Genomic DNA, 22697 nt, shown 5'->3' on the forward strand with positions numbered 1-22697 from the left:
TCGGAACGTGAATAGATCAATATGTCATCGATAAACACAATCACAAACTGATCTAAATACTCCAAAAAGATACGGTTCATCAAATCCATAAATACTGCAGGAGCATTGGTAAGCCCGAATGGCATTACCAATAACTCGTAATGCCCGTATCTGGTGCGAAATGCTGTCTTCTGAATATCAGAATCTCTAACTCTCAGCTGATGATATCCAGACTGCAGATCAATCTTAGAATACACTGATGTATCTCTGAGCTGATCAAATAAATCCTCAATCCGTGGCAAGGGGTACTTATTTCTGATAGTCACTGTATTCAGCTGCTTATAATCGATGCACAACCTCAGAGTACCATCCTTCTTCTTGACGAATAGTACAGGAGAACACTAAGGCGGAATACCGTGAGGTTCTCCACAAGGACACTGGAATGCTCCTGCCCGTGCATGCCATATGCAGCTTCTACATGAAGAGTTGTCCTCTGCTGACGCTGCGAAGATTGGGCTTTCGGCCCGGCTCGCTGAGTCCCAGACTGACCAAACTGTCCTCCCGGAACAGAAATCCCAAAAGCTACATGCTGAGCCTTCCGCGAACAATCTCGGCTCAAGTGCCCAGGCAGTTTACAATAATAGCAAACTGACTGTCCCAGGGTGCATGCAGAGGTGATGTGATCTCGAGATCCACATCGGGTGCAGTGCAAGTCATAAGTGGACTGTTTCCAGTTCTGCTGAGCAGACCGGGAACGTCCAGCTGAAGATCGTCCTGATTTCTGGGGACGTCCGGATGACCCAGAAGTACCCTGACCCGTCTGAGGGCGACTGTTCTGCTACTGTCCAGTAGTATATGGCTGCTGGATCTGTCCGGAAGTTCGATCCGTCTGCTTCCTCTTCTTGTCTGCATTCACTCTCTGATGAGCAGACTCAATCATAAGCGCTCTATCCAGTGCCTCTGTGTATGATGCAATACCAAGACCGATAATCTTAACCTGAAGATGCACGTCCAATCCCTGGACCAACTAGAGCATACGAGATCTGTCCTCGGCAACCAACTCCGGACAGAATCTGGCCAACCGATTAAATTCGGCATTATACTCCATCACTGAGCGGTTATTCTGTCGAAGACTCAGAAAATCCTACCGACGTGTCATCTGATACGCGCGGGGAAAATACTGACTCTCAAATGCCTCCATAAATCTCGTCCAGGTAATATGTTGCTCGCCTATAATCGAGCACAAAGTATCCTACCAGATCTCTGCCCCGTCTCGTAAGTGGTAAGCAGCCAGCTCAGCCTTCTCCCACTCGGAGCAGGCCATGTAAAAGAATGTCCGCTCCATAGACTCTATCCAAGATTGAGCCACGCTCGGATCAGTCTCCCCGCGAAATAGCGTGAATTGGCTTTTCACCAACTCCGCCAAGGCTGGGATCCATGCTCGTGCCACAACCATATCCGTAGATATCGCTGCGGTATTGGGCAGAATCACTGGAGTTGATCTTATGGGTGGTACTGATGGATAGGTTGGAAGAGGTACCACTGGTGCTTCCACATAAACAGGGTAGGAACCACTAGTGGAACTATAGAGTAGGCATAAGTAGGGACGACTAAAGGTATGATGGGCGGTACCGGGTAAGATGTAACCGGTACTGCTGGTGCAGGTACCGAGTATGTAGTAACCAGCACAGATGTCTGTGGTGGTACCGAGTACGCAGTAGGCACGGCTAGAGAAGGTGTCGAGTACCCTGTAGGTACTACTGGTGGTACAGGCGAGGTAGGTACCTCTGAAGTCGGAACCGTCAGGATCTGACAGTCTAACGTGGTCACAATACCCTGAGGAGTCTATCCCTGACGGACAGGCTCAACCCTAACAGAACTCTCTGGAGACTCTGTCTCTAGAGAATCGATCGCCCTCATACATGTGCGACCACGTTTAAGTACTAGAACACGTATCATATATGAAAAAAAAAATGTTATCCAGATATTACTACAGGTATGGAAACTATAAAATTACCTGATTTACCTATTGTCGTCTGGAGATGTCCTGTCACTGCAAAGCCCCCAAATAGATCCAATAAAACCTCATCAAAATGCCTCGGAATTCCGAAATGAGAAAATTGACGGAAATCCGTATAATCCGAAAATATCCAGATAAGCTCGTAAACTCCAGAACACGAGAAACAAGTATCAGAAATCCGCTCTGATACCAAATAAATTGGTATCAGATAAACCTCGAAAATCTAAAACGAAGAGCAAGTATCGTGTAACTTGGCTCTGATACCAAAAATTGTCACGCCCCCAGGTAGTCCCTGTCCGAAGAAATTTCGGCAGCATCTCCCCTGTACGGCGGACAATATGAAGCTCAGTATACATATATCTCTATACCTCAGCCACACACGGCCGGAATAATACAATACAAATAAGAAACAAACCACGCAGTTTATATCAACATTCCACACAGATATAATATATGATCAATCCACGCAGTTTAATAAGGAAAGACGGTATAGAACCTCGAAGATATATGTAAACAGCCTACTCCACTACAACGAAGAAACAAATCCACGAAGTAATGGAAATACAACCGCAGCGGAAAACAAAAGTAGCAAACCCGAATGTTCAATGTAAAGTCCACAATACAAACCCACAATACAAGTATATAAGATGCAAAAGCAAAATATACTCCGACAAAGAAAATCCTCGCGATAATGGGGCTAGCGACTGGAATCTCTCCTGACGGCCTCAACCTGAAAAGTAGTAACAACGGGGTGAGTTCAAAGAACTCAGCTGGTAATTCAATAGACATGTACAGCAATATATAACTACCAGTAATATCTTAAGGTACAGTCTCCTAAACCATAGGATCAATAGTACAATTCTCTAACCATACAACCTACGGTATAGTCTCCTAACAGTTCAACAGATATGCAGAGCTGAAACAAACTGTAGTAACCCACAATATGCATAAATCACAATCTATAGCAAGAATAATAAGGAACTGCATAACTGTAATAAACTGTACTCACCTGCGAGGCTTGGGCGAATGACTGTGGACATACACAGATAAAGATAGTCAGAACAAATACGCATGTATCCTGTATGCATGTCAATCATATGCAGTCACCCAAGTGCATCATCCAATATGCAACAATCACAATAAATGCAATCTGTGCATATGATGCGATATGACATGGTCACCCCTGACGCTAGTCAGCCGTCTCACACGCGATGGCGAGACCGAGTAGGTAGGGCTGTGACACACTCTGCCGTCACTACCCCCGATGAGTGACCGAGTGGACGGATGCCGAGTACACCTATCCTCCTACCTCAAACATAGTGAGGGAGCGAACGCCTCAACTCCCAGACGCAATGACGGGAGGGATCCTCGCCCGCTACCACGCGCAACACACTACCCATGAGCGAACCAATGGAGCCACAGAGCAACCGCCATACACACCCTGGTGCCGTGCCACTACCCATGCAGTAGTCACGTTGTGGGCCCATGTAGCCGCCGACGAGCTCAACAATAATGGAGTCGCTAATCGCCCAAAGATGCAATCATGCGGGATGGTGCATGATGCTACAGTATGTCATACCTGAACATAGCCTCCTCCATATATGGGTGTGCCCAAAAGGTAAACGCATATATATAACCATGATATAAACAGCATAAACCCAAAGACATCACATATAACAATGATGTAAGTATCATAAATCCAAGAGCATGTATCACACATGTAAAGCAACTAATCCAGTAGAGTAGAGCACTATAGATATGCATCTCTATTAACATATATATACATGGCAAGAGGTAAATATCCAATCCTGAAGTAAAGCAACTAACAGATGAAGCATGTGATAGGTATCAACTAGCTAAGACCAGGGAAGAAATAAATCTACCACCTATCACTAGTAACTATATATAAACTATACATATCATAAGACAGTATCAAAAGATAAGTCAAAGGGTACCCGCCTCAAATAGAAGGTACGATCAAGCAATCCAAGGTCGAGACGCCCGTCTCGAATCAGAGTCCTGTGTCAACAAACAATATATATATTTTATTTAGCTAAATCCAAATGAATAGCTAAATAAAATCCCTAAAACTAAATTAGGGCAAAACCCTAATCACATGAACACCAACCTACCTAATTAATTTAACGGTCAATTAGGGTTAGTTACCTAATCCCTAACCACCAATTAGATTAGAAATCTAACAGTTGATTAGGGTTAATAACCTTAACCCTAATCATTCCATTAAATTAGTCTAAACAATTACATCTACACCTAATTTAGCAACTAAATACAACATGTAACAACCAATGATATACTAACCATCTAGGAATCCATATCATCTCCAATTCAACAGATAAACCTAAATTAACCGTTCTACAACAAGATCAAAAACCTACACACAATCAACAACCAGTATAATTCATCCACAACATGCTCATGTATCAATTACTCCTACACATACCTCAATCAAGCTACTGTTGATGCTGGTTTGAGTGTTGTCGGCAAGGCAACACCACTGGAACAGAACAACCTACTGGAATCAACTCCTCTGTTCGGATCAAACTTGCTGCTGGCAACAAGGGAAGTTGTTGAACCAGAGAACACCCCAGAGCAAGCATCTCTCTGTTACATTCCAGTATGCTATTCGGTTCAAGGTGAGATCACGGATCAGATCAAGGAATAAACATCACTAGTCAAACAGTAACCTAATTCCGGGACCAAATCTTACCTCCAATTTGAGACTTCAATCGGCAACAATGCAAAAGTCCATGATCTGATCAGAGGAAAACCGATTACAAGATCCTCCTTGATCCCCCTCAAATTTCCCGATGAAGTCTTACCTCGAGTCTCCAGAAGATGTCGCACAACCCGATCGAATACATGAAGCAGCGTACCAAAGATTCCTCTGATCCTCAAATCAACAATCAACAAGGAAGGGAATCCAGGACCTGACCTAGGATCGCCAACAATCAGGGAGACAACGAGCAAGAATCGGGAAAGAAGACTCGATCTAGGGCACAAGCTAGAGAACAGGGGCTAGCTTACCCACGCCGGCGAATGCACAAATCCAAACTAGGCATCACTCCAAGCTTCGGTGGACGATGGTGGAAGGAGACGCACAACCGCCAACGATCCGCTCCCCTGGTAGCGCCGGTGTCGGAAAAGAGACCGCCGACAGAGAGGAGAGGCGATCGACCACAAAATCTGCCGAAGCAGAACCCCTCGACCAGATCCGGCTTGTCTTCCTCGGCACCGTCGAGTTCCGGTGACTCCACTGGTTTTCCGTGGAGCTCCGGTGACGAGTCTCCTCCGGCCTCGGCGTCGAGTGATCCGCGAGAGAGGGAACAGAGAAGAAGAGGGAGGTCGGAAGGAGAGAATCGGGGAGATTGGGGAAAGCTCGGCGATTTGGGTTAGGGAAAATTTAAAAGAAAAGGAATATAAATAATAAACATTTCCTCACTTAAACGGGTATCCCAAACAGGTTTTATCCGTGCCAGAAATTGATCCCCTCAAAATCCGTCGTACGAGCTCGGAAAAATTTTCAGAAAATTTCTAAAAATTCCGGAAAAATTTGTAAGGCTATTTCTCAAATAACCCTATTATTTAAATTTTCCGAGATCTCACAGTTCGCATTATCATTAGTAAATTAGTAATTTAGTTAATCTACTTGTGAATAGCTTTGGGTTTTTCCATTTTCATAATTAAAAAAAATGCATTTTCTTTTCTGTCTTTAAACTCTGGATTCATTTCTTGTTATTAGTTTAAGATTCAGTTTTTCTTTTTCTTTATTTTTGTATTATCTTTCTTGCTCTTAATTCTTCATTTTTTTGATTTTTTTCTCTCTCATAATTTTTTCTTGAATATCCATGAGCACTAACATGTCAAGTAGGGCTTCAAGAGAATTTTTCACACCCATGAGCCTAAGATCTTCCATTGATAAATATTATGATTCAAAAAATGATCAATTTGAGTTCCTTTGTGGAGTGTGTGGTAGCACATCTCATCCAGCTGCTATTTGCCATTTTTTCCAAAAGACTGCTATAACTCCGGAATTTCAGTGTTTGGGTCAACCTCAAAATCAAGATACCTATGAGCAAGTTCCTGATACTTATGGCTACTGGGAAGATCATCAAATTCAGAACCTTCAACCCCAGCTAATTCCAGAGTAGAGTGAGCAGTCATTATTCCAGTAGGAGATCTCTGACCCACCTCAACATTACAATCAATTTAGGATGAACCATCAAAATTTGGACTACAATTACATACAAAATGTTGAGCATATTTCTCAAATAAATCAGTGTTAGTCAGAGTGTCAGGATAACTCATCATCAGATGGACCACATTATTCACTACCAGATGAGTCGGTTGACTTGGAGGACTCCCAACACACAAATATCCCTGCTCCAAGTCAGATGGAGACCACAACACAAGTTTCCTAAGAGCTAATGGTGCAATGGGGGATCTCAACTTTACGAATATTACTTCAAATTTCTCATAATGTTGTTGATCCCTCTATTGATGACATTAGTGTTAGTGGACTCTACCCCACTTATGATGATGATGTGGTAGATAAAAGTGTAGGGGCATGTACTATGGAGGAAATGACCCAAGGATCACCTCTCTTGGTCGCACAACAACTCGATACTATGGAATTTGCAAGAATGGCACTGGTTGATGATAATTGTGTAGGGACTTGTGCAATGGAAACAAAGCCCCAAGAATCACCATTTTCAGAAGTGCCGCCACTTGAGTCAGAGCTCGAACCAGTACTTAATTCTGAAGAAGTCACATCCACATGTTTAGAACTTTCAGGTATATCTCAACAATGCAAGGTTAGTATTTCTAGTGATCTTTTGGAAAACTTTATAGAGGTACCTATAATTGATTTTATTGGATGTGATTCAATTTTTGATACATACTCAGTTTATACTAATATGGTTCTAGTTCCTTCTTATATTACATATTTGGGAGAGGTATGTTTTTCTTTTGGGTGTGTAGATTTTCATGGAGCCTATAATTGGAAGCTCGATCTGAACCGTCTTCGACCTCCTGAAAGAATTTCCAAGAAGACGAAGATGGAGAGGGCGATTCTTCACTTTTTGATGAAAGCTCCTTCCATAATAACAGCCCTTGGAAAGAGGGTGATGAAATATCTTAACCCTCAACCCTCCTAGAGCGAGATTTCGATGAATCTAATGAGGTGGTCGAGCTAATGACCTTAAACAAGCGCTTCTTGGGAGGCAACCCAAGTTCTTTCTTATTTATGTCTTTAGTTCTTTCTAGTTTCTTTTTACTTCATTGATAATAAATCATACCCTCTACTCAATTTTTCTTGTCTATCTTATTTTTGTAGATTTCAAAGTTGTGGAGGAAAGTGAGCATTGGATAGAGGAGCATTTTTAAAAACATGAATGTCAATGATTTAGAGCTCATCACTTGGTAACTTCTCTAAACTTCATAAATTTCCTTCACATTACATTTTTAGTTTTCATCGGGACGATGAAAAGTTTAAGCCTGGGGGGATGCATTAGATGCATTTAGTTTAGTGCTTATTTCTTTTTGCATAATAAAATTTTTGCTAGTTGCATCCTACATCATATTATGATTGCTTGTTCCTTAATACAAAATACTAGCACATCTATTCTAGATTTTATGTGGTTCATGTGTTACTTATGTTTAGTGATCTATCTTTTTCTATCTATGATAGCATGAAGTGAGCAATATTTTTACTATAAGTGTTTAAGTATTGGCCTTGTTTTAGGATCTCTATACACTATGCCTATTTTTGATGGTTGATAACTCTAAAATAGTCATGATTCATAGAATTGGACTAGTACTTGTGTTTCTATGGTGACCTCTCAACTACATTTTGGTTACTGGATAAACTCAGATCATGTAAGTTCATTTGGAAAAATCAATCCCAAAAAATAAAATAAAATAAAATAATAAAAAAAAAATTTGAAGGTTTGTTCAAGTTTGATACTTTTCAAACATGCAATGAAAAAAATAAGGGATAAAAAATAGTCGTCGTGAGTGAAAACTAGCAATTCACCCCTTTGAGACCGAGTTAGGTTACTGGGGAAATGATTGCTATGTTTCTCTTGATACTGAGTATTCCTTTGAGACCTTGTGTAGATGATGCATATCATTCTTGAGGGGAACGAACCTTGCGTGTGGCAGGTAAGTGCCTATCACTGGAAGCATAAGGAACACAATTTTATGACGACTTGACTAGACTTAGGGATTGAAACTTGATAAATTTAGGCCACTTTCGCACTGAGCACGGAGGACTACTACTTAGGCCATACTCAAACTACTTTTGTATCTTGCTCACCAATGAAATCATCTGATAGGATTAGATTGACTTTCTAGAGATTATGATGCACTATTTAACCACATGAATCTAGATTACGGGTTTTGCTTGAGGGCAAGCAAAGGTTTAAGTCTGGGGGTGTGATGTGCGTAGATCTTATGATCATTTATACATGTTTGGACGCACATCTACTTGTATTTCATAGAATATTCTATGGTTATTGCACCCTATTTTTTTATAATGTCATACTTCCATTATATTTGTTCGGAGATCTGCTCTTTGCTTGTTTTCTTGTTGACAGGACGTTATTTGGAGCGAAAATGGAGAAAAAGTGCACACAGAAGCTTGGGCCATGCGAGCACCACACGACCATGTGGCCATGAGCACGTTCTGTCCGTGCAAAATGGCACGGTCGTGCTTGCAATACAGAGTTGAAGAGGGTCACGGCCATGCCTCCTAACCGCGGGTTCAACTGGACCTCCGCCCAGACTGCAGACCAAACTTCGAACCGCCATAACTTTTGGCTCAGTTTGAGCCAAGGCTCGATCCAAGTATCAGATTGAAGATAATTTCAAGGGATACAAATTTGGTTCAGGTTGAATCACAAGAAAACCTGGTTTAATGGGTGAAAAACCTGGTTTACCGGATGCTTGTAAATCCTGGTTTTCCTGGGCAGCGTGGAGGAGGTATAAAAGGCTCAAGAACCCTATTCTTTCATTATCTTTTGTTCAGGACTTCGTCCCTCTCCTCAGGGAAAGCCGTCGAGCTTCATCCACCGCCGTCTCTTCATGATCCATTCATCTCCGGAGCAAGGAAGTATCCCCAAAACATCGGAATAATCAAGCATCTCTTCTTCCTTTCCTTCTAGGGTTGTAAGCATGCTTTTCTTTATGTTTTGGGGTTGTTCTTCCCCCACAATGGAGTAGACATCCTCTTCTAGGATTAGGAAGTATTTGTAATATTATGGAGATGTAGAACTATGTAGATTCGCCTTGTTTCTATTCAATGACCTGTTGATGCCTTGTTCGTGCTTGATGAGTTGCGTGTGTGCCATGTTTATGTTTCTATGCTTTGATTGTTTGATGTGGAGGATTGTTGATCCCGCAAAGGGGGTACCTTAGAGTGTATTGACCAAGGTATCCTAGTGATAGGGGTAACCCTTTCCAGATGTCTAAGACGTTCCCTTAAAAGGAGAAACAATCCCTTAGGAACTGCCGCTCTCGTAAAGACAGTGATCTAAATCATATACCCGAGGGGCCCTAGTGACAAAAGTAACACATTCACGGACGTCTAGGGCATTCTCTTGAAGGGAGAGGCAATTCCTCCATAAGGAGGAAGGTAACCCTTATCCTTATTGTTATTTACTAGATGTGTATCCCAGTGATCTACCGAGGCGCCCTCGTGATAGGGGGGTTAACCGTTACAGGATTTCACAGGGATCGTCTCTATTCGATACTTAGGGATATTGACCAATCTAACTTCCTACAAGAGCATGGATATAGAGGGCAGAAACTAAGCAATCTCTGTAGTATCTCCTAGTATTACAATGAAACCGAAATCCTAGAATCCATCTCCCGAAGCTCATTCCATCCAAGATTAGTTCTTTCTCTTTCTCTCATCCTTCTCTTTCCCTTTTCAATCGCCCTCGTTAGTTTGAAAATGCCAAAGCCAACTTTCGACCGTCTAGATAACTTACCTTGCGACATCTCTAGTGCTTAATCAACAGTCCCTGTGGATTCGATATTTTTATTACTGACGACGAAACTGTACACTTGTAGTTGTGTAACAGTCCGTAATACTAAATATGGACCTAGAGATCTCAAAATTTCATGAAATATGTTTTCATATGTTCATATTATTCTTCTGATCATTAAAATACCCTCATACATTATTTTAACCCAATATATTGAGTGTAGTAATTTTTTTAACATGAATTAGGTCACATTAATGTTAAAAAATCACTACACTCAATATATTGGATCAAAATTATGAATGAGGGAATTTTTATAATCAGCAGAATAATACGAATACATAGAAACTTATTTCATAAAATTTTGACATCTCTAGGTCCATATTTAGGACTTTGGTTACTTTTTTTTCAATTATGGGATAAATTAGAATCGCCCTAAAGTAGATCCTAAGTTGGGACTTTGGTTACTTTGGTTTTGGGCATAAAGTTCTACGACTTTATTATCACAGTAGATCCTCGGTTGCTTGTCAATGCCATCAATGATCTGTAATGCTGTGATGAAGTTCCGCAGCTAAATCCCGTGATTGGATGCTTCATAGCATGCTATTAACTCTACCTCCATAGTAGAAGTGGCTACTAGTGTCTGCTTGATACTCTTCCAAGATATAGCCCCTCCAGCAAGCATGAAAATATAACCTGAAATAGATCTCCTGCTATCAAAGCATCTAGCAAAATCAGAGTCTGAATATCCAATCACATCCAGATGATCTGATCTCCAATACATGAGCATATGTCTTTTAGTTCTCTACAAATATCATATCACTCTCTTTACCGTTTTCTAGTGTAATGGTCTTGAGTTACTTACATATCTACCTAACATCCTCACTTAAATGTTATATCTAGTCGAATACAAACTTGTGCATACATGAGACTTCCCACCGCTGACACATATGGAAATTGTTCTATCTCCTTTATTTCAAGTTCAAGCCGTGAACATTGCTACAAGCTGAACTTGTCACCTCTTGACACAGGTGTGTCACCAGGTGTATATTTCTTCATACTATACCTTATAAGAACCTTTTCAATATAAGTCTGTTGTAAATGTTCAAGAATGCCTCTTGAACGAATACATAGATATGTATGCCTAAAATAAAGGATACATCACCAAGATTTTTCATTTCAAAATTACCAGATAGAAATAACTTGGTTTAATGCAGCATACCATTATTATTGTTCGCAAGCAATATATCGTCCACGTATAAAATAAGTATAACAAACTTGCTCCCACTGAACTTGACATATATGCACTGATCAACGAGGTTCTCTTTAAATCCAAATGAGGTAACCACTTGATCAAATTTTTGGTACCACTGACGGGATGCTTGCTTTAAACTATAAATAGAGTTCTTTAATCTATAAACTAGGTGATTTGAGTTTTTAAACTCAAAGTTCTCTGGTTGCACCATATATATAGACTCCTCTATGTCTCCATTGAAGAATGCAATCTTTACGTCCATTTGATATAGCTCTAAATCATAATGAGCTACAAGTACCACGATTACCCTAAGGGAGTCTTTTGTGGATACAGGAGAGAAAGTCTCCTTGTAATCAATGTCTTCTTTCAAAGTGAATCCCTTGGTAACAAGACGAGTCTTATACTTTTTGACATTGCCCCTTGAATCCTGCTTGGTTTTAAATATCCATTTACAGCGAACAGGATTCTTTCCTTCGGGCAATTTGACATGTTCCCAAACATCATTGTCTACCATAGACTTCAACTCTTTTTGCATGGCGTCAATCCACCTTTTAGGGTTAGAGCACTGTTTGACTTTTTGGAAAGATGTAGGATCACTTTTCAACCCTATGTCAAACTCATGCTCTTGGAGATAAACATAATCATGAGAATTCGTAGTTCTCCGTTCCCTTGTGGATCGCCTTAAAGGCACTTGAGTTTGAGATAGTTGAGGTACTTGCTCATCAATATAAGGCAATATTTCAATTTCAGTGGCAGACTCCTCCAATTGCATTAGAGATGTTATGGAAATATCTTGGTTCACTATGCTCACTAGATGTGTAATGCCCATAATGTGCAATATGGTAACTACGCCGCTATTGATCGCACTAGTAGTGACTACAGGAAAATTGCAAATGCATTCCTCAAAAGTTATTTCTCTTGCCTTATCACTCCCATTGTCCTCAATGAACTTGGCATTTCCCGTTTTAAAGAAGGATTTATTAGAGGGATCATAAAATTTATACCCTCTTGACTTCTCAGAATAACCTATAAAATTGCAGTTAACTGTTCTTGAGTCCAGTTTCCTTTCATTAGGCCTATAAGGCCTAGCTTCAGCTGGACAACCCCAAATGTGTAAATGGCTAATGCTAGGTTTTCTACTTGCCCACATCTCAAATGGGGTTTTAGTTACTGCTTTACTTGGTATTCTATTGAGTAGGTAAATTACAATCTTGAGTGCTTCACCCCCATAAAGACTCTGGTAGAGAAGTGAAAGTCATCATACTTCTTACCATGTCTTTTAGAGTTCGCTTACGATGCTCAGCTACACCATTCTAACTGGGTGTACCAGGCATGGTATATTGAGGTACAATCTCACACTCAGTAAGGTAGTTTGTAAAAAGTCCTAGACGTTGTTCACCTGATCCATCATATCGACCGTAATATTCACCTCCATAGTCGAATCGGACGACTTTAATTTTCTTGGCTAGTCGAAGTTCAACTTCGTCTTTGAAAATTTTGAACATGTCCAAATATTGTGAGTTCTTATGAATAAGGTACCGATAGCCAAATCTGGAATAGTCATCTATGAAGCTAATAAAATATGTGTGTCCATTCAAAGATGCCTTAGGGAATGTTCCACAAATATCCATATATAGTAGCTCCAAAACGTCACTACAACGGCTAGCCCTCTTGTTCCTTTTGTTAGTAGTCTTCCCCTTAACACACTCTATACAGATATCAAAGTCTGACATGTCAAGGGAATTAAGAATTCCATATGACATTAATCTTTCTAGGCATTATTTGGATATATGTCCTAAACGCTTATGCCACAGCATGGAAGAATTCTCGTCGGTCAATTTATGTTTCGTACCTATCCTATATATTATTACGTTGTCAACCATAGGAGTAAAGGTGTTCAATTTATAAAGCTTATCAACCAAGGAACCCTTGCCAACCAATACTGAATTAAAGAAGATACTGAAAATTTCATTTCTAAATGAACAAGAATAACCTGATTTGTCCAAATAAGAAATTGAAATTAAATTCCATTGAAAAGATAGTACAAAAAATGTATTTTCTAAATCCAGAAAAACATTGGTTCTTAAACAAAGCCTAAAAACATCAATCGACTCAACTTTATCCTTCTTTCTATTTCCTGTATAAATGTATCTTTCACCATCAAGCGGAAGTCGGCTCCTGAGATAACCCTGCATAGTGAAACTTATGTGAGTAGTAGCACTAGTATTTATCCACCAAGTGTTAGTGGATACAATAGCTAAATTGACTTCTGAACTAACAAAGTTAAGAAAACTCCCAGAATATGTAGTTTGTTTTCCTTTTCCTTTGTTATTGATCTTCTTTCGTTTCTTGCTCGCACTTTGAGAACCAGATGCTAAGTGAGCACTCTCAGATGTCTCAATCTTTAGTCTCCCTTTCTCATGCACGCATTGAGCAATGAGCTCATTCAATGTCTACTTTTCCTTTTGAGTATTATATGATATCTTAAAAGGAGTGAACCGTGCAGACAGAGACATCAAGACGAAATACACTAACATACCCTCAGACATATCGAGTTTTAGTGCTTTCAGACTTGTCGCTATATTGGACATCTTCATAATGTACTTCCTTATATTTCCTTTACCATTGTACCGCATGGTTACCAACTTTCATAAGAAGTGTGGTAGTGTCGACTTTTTCATTTGAGATAAATCGGTCTGCTAATTGGTTCAGGAAACTCCAAGCATCTCCTCCCTCTGCTATTGAGTCCTTTATTGGTGTCGGTATCGAAAGCTTCATGATACTCAGGTACATGCGATTTGATTTCTCCCACAGCTGAAATTCATCCCTCTGCTCTATAATGTTGGGACCGTTGGCCGGGTAGAAGGATGGTTGATTAGCCCTGCACAAATAAATGAAAATACCCTTCTCGGACTAAAAAGAACACTTGCATAAATAATTAAAGAAATAAACTAAAAGATGAGGCTCATAGCTTTTACTTGGTTACAACCGGGGATGTTATTAATATAAGGAAATGAATCGCACTAAGTATCTTCTTCATGTGGAGAAGCCTCTTACAGCAGTGAAAGCACAGAAAGATGAAGCTAAATGGAAACTAAAGCGTGTACAAGTGTTGTATGCAATATTTGTTGTTATCTAGGTTCTAGACCAAGGTTGTATTTATAGCCTTGGCCGGGGTGCTTGTAAGCATTTCAGGTGCCTAGAGTGGGATAGAATTCTATTCTCGATGCATCAGTCAACGTACACGTTGATCCTGATAAAATCGAGGTTTCAGGCGCTCGGAAGGGTTCTGGGCGCCCAGACCCCTAAAATCAACAGTGTTGACTTTTTCGATCTGGGCCCTCTGCTTCGGTTCTGCTCACCTCGGTCTGAGTCTTCTGCTCCGACTCCGCTCGCTTGGGTGATTCCGGCCATTCGGAATAGGGCTCACCCAAACCCAATTTCCGGCCTTCTCGAGCAACCTTCCACTCCAGCTTCTCGTCCCTCGGAAATGTCACGCACCTCCTTCTCGTCCGCCCGAGTACTCTTCTGCAGCACCTTGTCCCTCAGACACACCGAGCCCGTTGGCTCTCTCCCGTGCCATCCTTCTCGCTAGCTGCGTCTTTTACTCGACTTCCTGTGCTCCTAAGCTCCTGCACACTTAGACACAAGGTTAAAACACCACAGGACCTAACTTAACTTGTTTGATCACAGCAAAATAACCTTGGGGTTCTAACAATCTCCCCTTTTTTTGATGTGAGCAACCCAAGTTAAGCTAGGATAAAGAGACATAAAGTTAAAACAATAATTTTGTAATTAAAGTGTAAAAATAAAAAAAAATATTTAATTTGAAATCTACCTTCCTCTAGACTTAATCTTTTCCTTCTCCCCCTTTGATTACATAAAAAATGGGGTATCAAGAAAAAATCTAAGGGTAAAATAATTTTGAAAAATTTATCAATTTTTTAAAACTTTGAAAATAAGTTTGAAAATTATTTTGATATTACTGAAAAATTTGCAAAAATTTCTAAGGGAAAAAATTTTCAAGCAGAAAAATTTTCTAAGTCTTAAAAACGATTCTAAGTTAGACTACTTTTAAAAAAAAATTGAGAAATTTCCAAGTAAAAAAATGTTTAAAAAACTTTCTTGGTTATTGGAGACACAAGGTTTAATGTTTTATCAGTTAGTCAATTAAATATTTTATTTCAATATTTGACTTCCAAGCTGTGGCGAGACACTAGGCTTTCTTGATTATTGGAGCAACAACCACTTTCTAGACAAAGCCTCATAAGGAAATTAAATATTTAATTTTCTCGTTGAAAGCGCTAAGTCTAAATTAAAGATCAAGTTAGACAAGACTTTGAAACCCAATATAGGTTCTAGCCAACTGGATTAACTAGGAATTTGTTAGGGACATATTTTTTAAAATGTTTCTAGCTTGTCCTTTGTGATATCTAAAATACCAATTTAGGTTATTGAATTTCCTAAAAGTTAGATTATATGATCATGCATGATTTTTCAAATTACTTATTTCCTTTTGCAATATATTGTTTTCCAATTTTATTTTGTCAAACTCTTCTAAAGGGCAAGATTTCACTAGAATTAATTTTTAATTTCTTTTTCAAGTTTACAACAATTTTTGGTTAATACTTTTACAAACTTAAATAATTTGTTAGGTGGGAGAGATCGTATCTGACCTACCTTGTCGACTTCGTTATCCGTAGCTCCCCCTGAACTGGTGCTTTCTTCCGATGTAGCTCCCCCTTCATCGATGCTCTCGATACTTATTTTGGACGAGCTTGCTTTGTGTTCATCTTCTTGATGACTTGCCATTAATGCAAGTCCAGAGAAAGCCTCTACTTCTGATTCGGACGACGTATCATCCCACGTCACCTTTAGAGTCTTGTATTTCTTCGTTTGGATAGGCTTCTTTCCTTTGTCCTTGTCCTTGTTCCTTAGCTTGGGGCAGTTGTCTTTGATGTGCCCTTCTTTGTTGTAGTGGTAGCATCTAATCAACCTTTTCTTTCTACACTATGGATGGTTTGTTTTTCTTGATTTAAATAATTTTTTAAAACGTCTTACCATTATCACCATTTCCTCGTCGTCGAGAGAAGATTCTGACTCATGTTCGTCTCTTGTTACCTTGAGGGCGATGTTGTGCTTCGGCTCCTTCGTGTATGCACATCTCGATTCATACACTTCAAACGTTGAAAATAATTCTTATAAGGTAATAGATTCTAAGTCCTTAGAGATATAGAAGGCATCTACTAGTGATGTCACGCCCCCAGAAGAGTCCCTGTCCGAGAAAATTTCGGCAGCATCTCCCCTGTACGACGGACAATCAAAAATTTTCTACAAGCACTAAATACTCAGCCACAGGCGGCTGGAATCATAACAATAATAAAAATCAATCACCACGCAGTTTATATATATGTTCAGCCTCTGGCTGACACAACCACACAGTAATAATACTCTGACTCAAAAACCACCCTACTCAACTACACTCGTAAAGCTCAAAACCGACGAACTCACCTCTTCTGCCCTCCAGGCAGGCATGTAGTAGAATAAAAACCAAATCCAAATCCATCAATATAATAAAATCTATATCATATCCAAAAGCAAATAAATCCAGAACATAACAAGTGCAAACAGTCTAGAACAGAAAAGGAAACCAAACGAAAACCCAATCACATCCTCGAGGTCTGCAGGGACCAGCAACTGGAACTCTCTCCTGACAGCATCAACCTGAAAATATCAACAATGGAGGCGGGGTGAGTCCAACACTCAACAGGTACAGTTGATATGCAAAGTAAAGAAATAACACCTAGCACTAATCACTCCTGATAAAGATAAAGGTAACTACAAATCGAAGAAGACAGGAGAGAATCTGTACTAACCTGTAATCCAAAGGTATACAAATAACAATGCCGTATGCATGTCAATCAAGGTATCCAAGCAATGTGCGGCATATAAGTGCAACAAACACAAACACAAACAATAAATGCATCACGATGATGCGATGTCACCCCGACGCCACCACTCACAACAACTGGGACCGAGTGGGTAACAACCGCAGACTCAAAGAACACTACTCCCGATGAGTGATCGAGTGGACGGATCTGTCGAGTACATACGTACTTCTACCCCAAATCATAAATGGGGAGCCTGATGCCTCAACTCCGACGCTATGAGGAGGAATCTAACGTCTTTGCCGCGTCACACACACTACCCCCGACGGATCAACGGCACCGAAGAGTCAACCGACGTCTACCACGATCTCGCTACCCACGAAGGCCACAACGAGCACATGAAACTAGCAATGTTCGATAATAATGGAGCAATCTATCGCGCAAAGATGCGATCATGCAAATGGTGCGTCACTAAGCATGGTAATATACTAATCCAACCTCTGGACATATAATGTGCACCAAAGCGAATAAATCATATCAAGATATACTGATCAATAAGGTATCAAACCTAGGTCCCGACATGGAAAAATATGATTATATCACTACCCATGAGCATGTGGAATCAGGTACATATCCATACAAGATGTAAACAAACAATCAATCAACAGGTAGCATGTATTGGGCAGTGATTAACCGAAACAAGTAAGAAACACAATTAATGCATCTTGTTAATTTAATTACTAAGCATATCAAAGACAATAAGTCAAAAGTACCCGCCTCCGATAAAATAGAAAAGATCGTATCCGAAACAGATCCCTCGTCGAGACACCGTCTCGAGTCACAATCCTGTGATATCAAACAGACAATGTATTTAGCTATATAGCTAAATAAAAATCTCCAAAACTATTTAATACCCATATCCATTCCTTAATTCAACACATATACCTAGGTTAACATTGGTTATTAACCTATCTGTCAATCATCGACAAAATGATCAACTCACTCACAGCAATGGCTCCTACATTGAAGTCAATATCCCTAATTATTCAACCATCAAAATGAACACAAAAACTCACCAAGAAATAGGGATTCCTCAGTTGATCAAGGTCGGAGGTATACACTGTGATACCGCTGTCCAATCATGGTTAAATGCCCAAAAATTAGAAATCCATTACCCATCCCCTATTTCAGCAACTAGGGATAACACTTACCTCAACCCACAGTCAAAGTGGATTGCTGCCGGAAGAAGTAGATGCTGGCAAACCTCCTCACTCACTGAAACCCTACTTAACAAAACGGAAGAAGATCAGGAATACAACCATAGTAAACAACTAGATCCCAAACTTCAACTAATTAACCTTTACCTTCTTGATCGCCAGAAACCAGAGAAAAGATATGGTCGGAGGTAGTGCTACAGCACGGAAGAACCCCAACAGTGTACTCGGTTGCCGGAATCGGGGGTGGCCAGCGCTACTCGAGTGGCTGGCGTCGGCGGAGATGCTAGGGCACAGAGGAGATCGGGGTTCGGCAGTAGCGCGGAGGAAGGTCGGCGGCAGAGAAGAGGAGAAGAGGAGAAGGCTTCGGGTGTGCGGCTTGGGAGGAAGAAATAGAAGTGGCCGAGGGGTTTTGTGCACTCGGGGAGGAGGAACCGCCGGCCGGCGGTTAGGGCTCGGCGTCGGGGAGAAAAGAGAGCACGGCGAGAATGAGAAGAAATAAAAAGAAAATAAGAAAATAAATAAGAAAAGGAAAAAGAGATAAATAAATAAATCTTTTCCTCTCTTAAATGGGTAGCCCAAACAGGATTTCTCGAGGCCCCGTTTTTATCCCCGTGAACTCATCCATAAGAGCTCCGAAAAATTCCCGAAAAATGTCCAAAAATTCTGAAAAATTCCCTTATTAATATTCGCCTATTTCCGGTATTTTACATTCTCCCCCACTAATAAAAAATTTGGTCCCCAAATTTCAGTATCTACCATCAGCAAGTACTAGTAACAGATAATAGAGTATAAATGCTGAACGGTAAATAAATCACATACCTCAAGTGAAAAGATGGGGATATCGAGCTCGGATAGTATCCTCGAGCTCCCAATAGCCTCCTCGTCCGAATGATGCTGCCATCCGACTTTAACCAGCCGGATAGTCTTGTTCCGCAACTGACGCTCTTTCCGGTCGAGAATCCGTACCGGAACCTCCTCATACGTAATGTCAGGCTGAACTGGAACTGGAATATCTGCCAGCACATGTGTCGGGTCAGGTACGTATCTCCTCAGCATAGATACGTGAAATACATCATGGACGCCTGACAGGGACGGTGGTAGTGCCAATCGGTAAGCTACTGCTCCGATCCTCTCCAAGTTCTCGAAAGGACCAATATACCGCGGAGCTAGCTTACCTCTGAGGCCAAATCTCTTCACCCCTTTCGTGGGTGAAACTCGCAGAAACACATGGTCACCAACATAAAACTCTAGTGGTCTGCGTCTCCGATCAGCATAACTCTTCTAGCGATCCTGCGCCTCTGACATCCTCCGTCTGATAGTACGGACCAACTCTTCATCCTGCTGAACTCTATGAGGTCCCAACAGCTGGGCCTCTCCAACCTCATCCCAGAGGACGGGTGTCCGACAAGGTCTACCATACAACGCCTCAAACGGTGCCATCTGGATAGCCGAATGAAAGCTGTTGTTGTAGGCAAACTCTACCAATGGTCCTCCCAATCGCCTCCAAAATCCATAACATACGACCTCGGCAGATCCTCAAGAGTCCGAATAGTCGCCCATCCGTCATGCGGATGGAAAGTCAGATCGAAAGGAGCAGTGTGCCCAAGGCCCGCTGCAGACTCGCCAAACGAGGCGTGAACCATGGATCTCTATCCGAAATGATACTCAATGGAACACCACGTAGTCATGATCTCCGACAATACAGATCCGCCAATCGATCTGGGGATCTCCTCGAATCGCTAAGAATGGGCGGTTGGTTAATCGATCAACGATTACCCAAATCGCGTCATGGCCTCGTCCTCGGCAACCCTACCACAAAGTCCATGGTAATGTGATCCCACTTCCACTCGTGAATAGGAATCCACTGAAGGGTCTCGGTGTTCAGCCTTCACCTGCTGACAGACAAGACATCTAGCTACAAAATCCGCGATGTCTTTCTTCATGCCGCTCCACCAGTAGGAACGCCTCAAGTCTCGATACATGCGGGTCCCTACCGATGGATCGCAAATCGAGAACGGTGTGCCTCTGAATAGCTCTGTAAGACCGGATGAGGCGAGGTACGCATAATCGCCTCGGAAGAATATAATACCCTCCTCATCTCGTGTAAACTCGATTACCTTAAGCTATCTTCGCTAATAAGCGCAAATGCCGATCACCGCCTGCCTCTGGATCCTCGATCGACGATCCGGTGAGCAACCATGGTAACAAGAATACCTGCTCACCTCCCTCAAGATCTAACTCGAGAAAGCTCAATCAAGTCCGTGATCAAGTCCGGCAAGCCAAAGTCCTCTCGACTTCCTGCAGTGCATCTGCAACCACATTAGCTTTCCCGGTGGTAGCTAATGGTACAATCGTAGTCCTTCAGAACTCCATCCATCTCCTCCGTCAAGATTAAGCTCCTTCCGAGTGAAAATATATTTGAGACTCTTATGATCGATGATAATCTCAAATGTGATACCAGTATAAATGATGACGAAAGCTTGAGCAAAGATGATGGCGGTAACTCCAAGTCACGGGTAGTTCTTCTCATGCCCTTCACCGACGAGAAGCATAAGAGACTACTCTGTCGTGCTGCATCAGAACAACGCTCAAGAGACGCGTCGGTGTAAAGTACAAACCCATCCTCTCCGAAGGTAGACCAAAACCGAGTCGACACTAATCTCCGCTTCCTGAAAGCCGGTCTCGCAATCCTCGGACCATATGAACTTCACGCCTTTCCGAGTAAGACGTGTCGGTGGCATAGCAATACGCGAGAAGCCCTCGACAAAACGCGTCGGTAATATCCGCCAATCCTGCGATCTCTGAATCGACTTGGTACCGCTCCCAACCGGTGGCGACCTCGATCTTCGAGGATCAGAAATACCTCTGCTAGAAACCACGTGTCCCGGAAAACCGATCGGGATATGCTGAACTTCGCGTACAGGTGATGTCGTCGAAGAATCTCCAAGATCGTGCGAAGATGCATGCTCCTCCTCGGAGAGTGACAATATGTCATCAATGAAAGCGATAACAGATCCAGGATACTCCGGAAAGATGCGGTTCATCAAATCCATAAACACGGAGCATTGGTAAGCCCAAATGGCATTACCAAAACTCATAATGACCGATCCGTAAAAGTCGGCATCTTCGGATATCGTAATCTCGACTCACCGATGATATCCGGATCGCATCAATCTTAGAATACATCGAAGTACCTCCGATCAAACAAATCCTCAATCCGTGGTAATGGATATTTATTTCTGACGGTCACTGAATTCAGCTGCCTGTAGTCAATACATAACCTCATGGTGCCGTCTTTCTTCTTGACAAATAGAACTGGAGAACCCCATGGTGAAACACTAGGGCGAATGAATCCTCTGTCTAAAAGCTCCTGGAGTTGAACCTTCAGCTCATTCAACTCTTTTGGTGCGATACGATACGGAGCTTCGATGTCTGGCCTTCTGGGAGGCAAACCTGGCAGCTCCTCTGGAAATACATCTGGGTACTCCCGGACAACAGGAACGTCGGAGAGCTGCGAACTACTACTGTCCTCAGTACTGATCAACGACAACAGAAAACCATGACAGCCGTGAGACAGCAGTTTCTGCGCCTGAATCACCGAGATAATCGAGATACCGTCATCTCTGATGCCAGTGAAACTCCACGAGGGTTGGTTCGGAGGCTGAAAGGTGACCACCCTCGTCTGGCAATCAACGGTAGCATGATATATTGACAGCCAATCCATGCCAAGTATGACATCAAACTCGACCATCTCCAATACTAAAAGATCTACCGTAAGTATCATGTTGCCAAAGTCTAACGGGCAACCTCTGATCTCTTGGGTGACTTCTAAAGTATCACCGGACGGTAGTGAGACGGTCAATCGCTGGGGTCTGCAAGTGGGTAATCTACCAATCTCCCGCATAAAGGTACGGGATATAAAAGAGTGCGAACTACCAGTATCAATCAAAATGTCAGCGGAGAATGCATAAATGGAAATCATACAGCGGATCCGTCGGCTCATGCGCATCCTCCCCGGTAATCGCATGAACTCGCCCGGTCTGGCGGAGGAGGTGGTAATGCCGGCCGGTAGCTCGCCATCGAAGGCGCTGGACTATGTGCGATAAGACCGAGAGGATGGTGATCGACATGCGAGTTGGTGGGGGAGTGACACGCTGCGTCGGATAATAAGATCTCGAACAAAACTACGGGTGCTACATCGAGTACTCTGCCAAGCATGCCAAATGCTGCGGAGGGCTGCTCGACGCTGTGAGGGTGTGAATCTCCGCCTCCTCGCCGAGACACCGACCGACTAGACCGCCCCTCTGCTCGAACCCTCCGGAAGCCGCTGAGCCT

General features: G+C 41.9%; 1 long non-coding RNA gene across 1 annotated transcript; it reads right to left on the reverse strand.

The window, feature by feature from the left end:
* Nucleotides 1-17930: 17930 nt before the first annotated feature.
* LOC122035346 lies at nucleotides 17931-18805 on the reverse strand. The gene is made up of 3 exons (XR_006126950.1): nucleotides 18510-18805; nucleotides 18357-18428; nucleotides 17931-18276 (listed from the first exon to the last, which is right to left on the reverse strand). It is a non-coding gene; the product is annotated as an uncharacterized LOC122035346 (long non-coding RNA).
* Nucleotides 18806-22697: the final 3892 nt, after the last annotated feature.

Source organism: Zingiber officinale, chromosome 11B (genome assembly GCF_018446385.1).
Source record: "Zingiber officinale cultivar Zhangliang chromosome 11B, Zo_v1.1, whole genome shotgun sequence".
Taxonomy (NCBI): domain Eukaryota; kingdom Viridiplantae; phylum Streptophyta; class Magnoliopsida; order Zingiberales; family Zingiberaceae; genus Zingiber; species Zingiber officinale.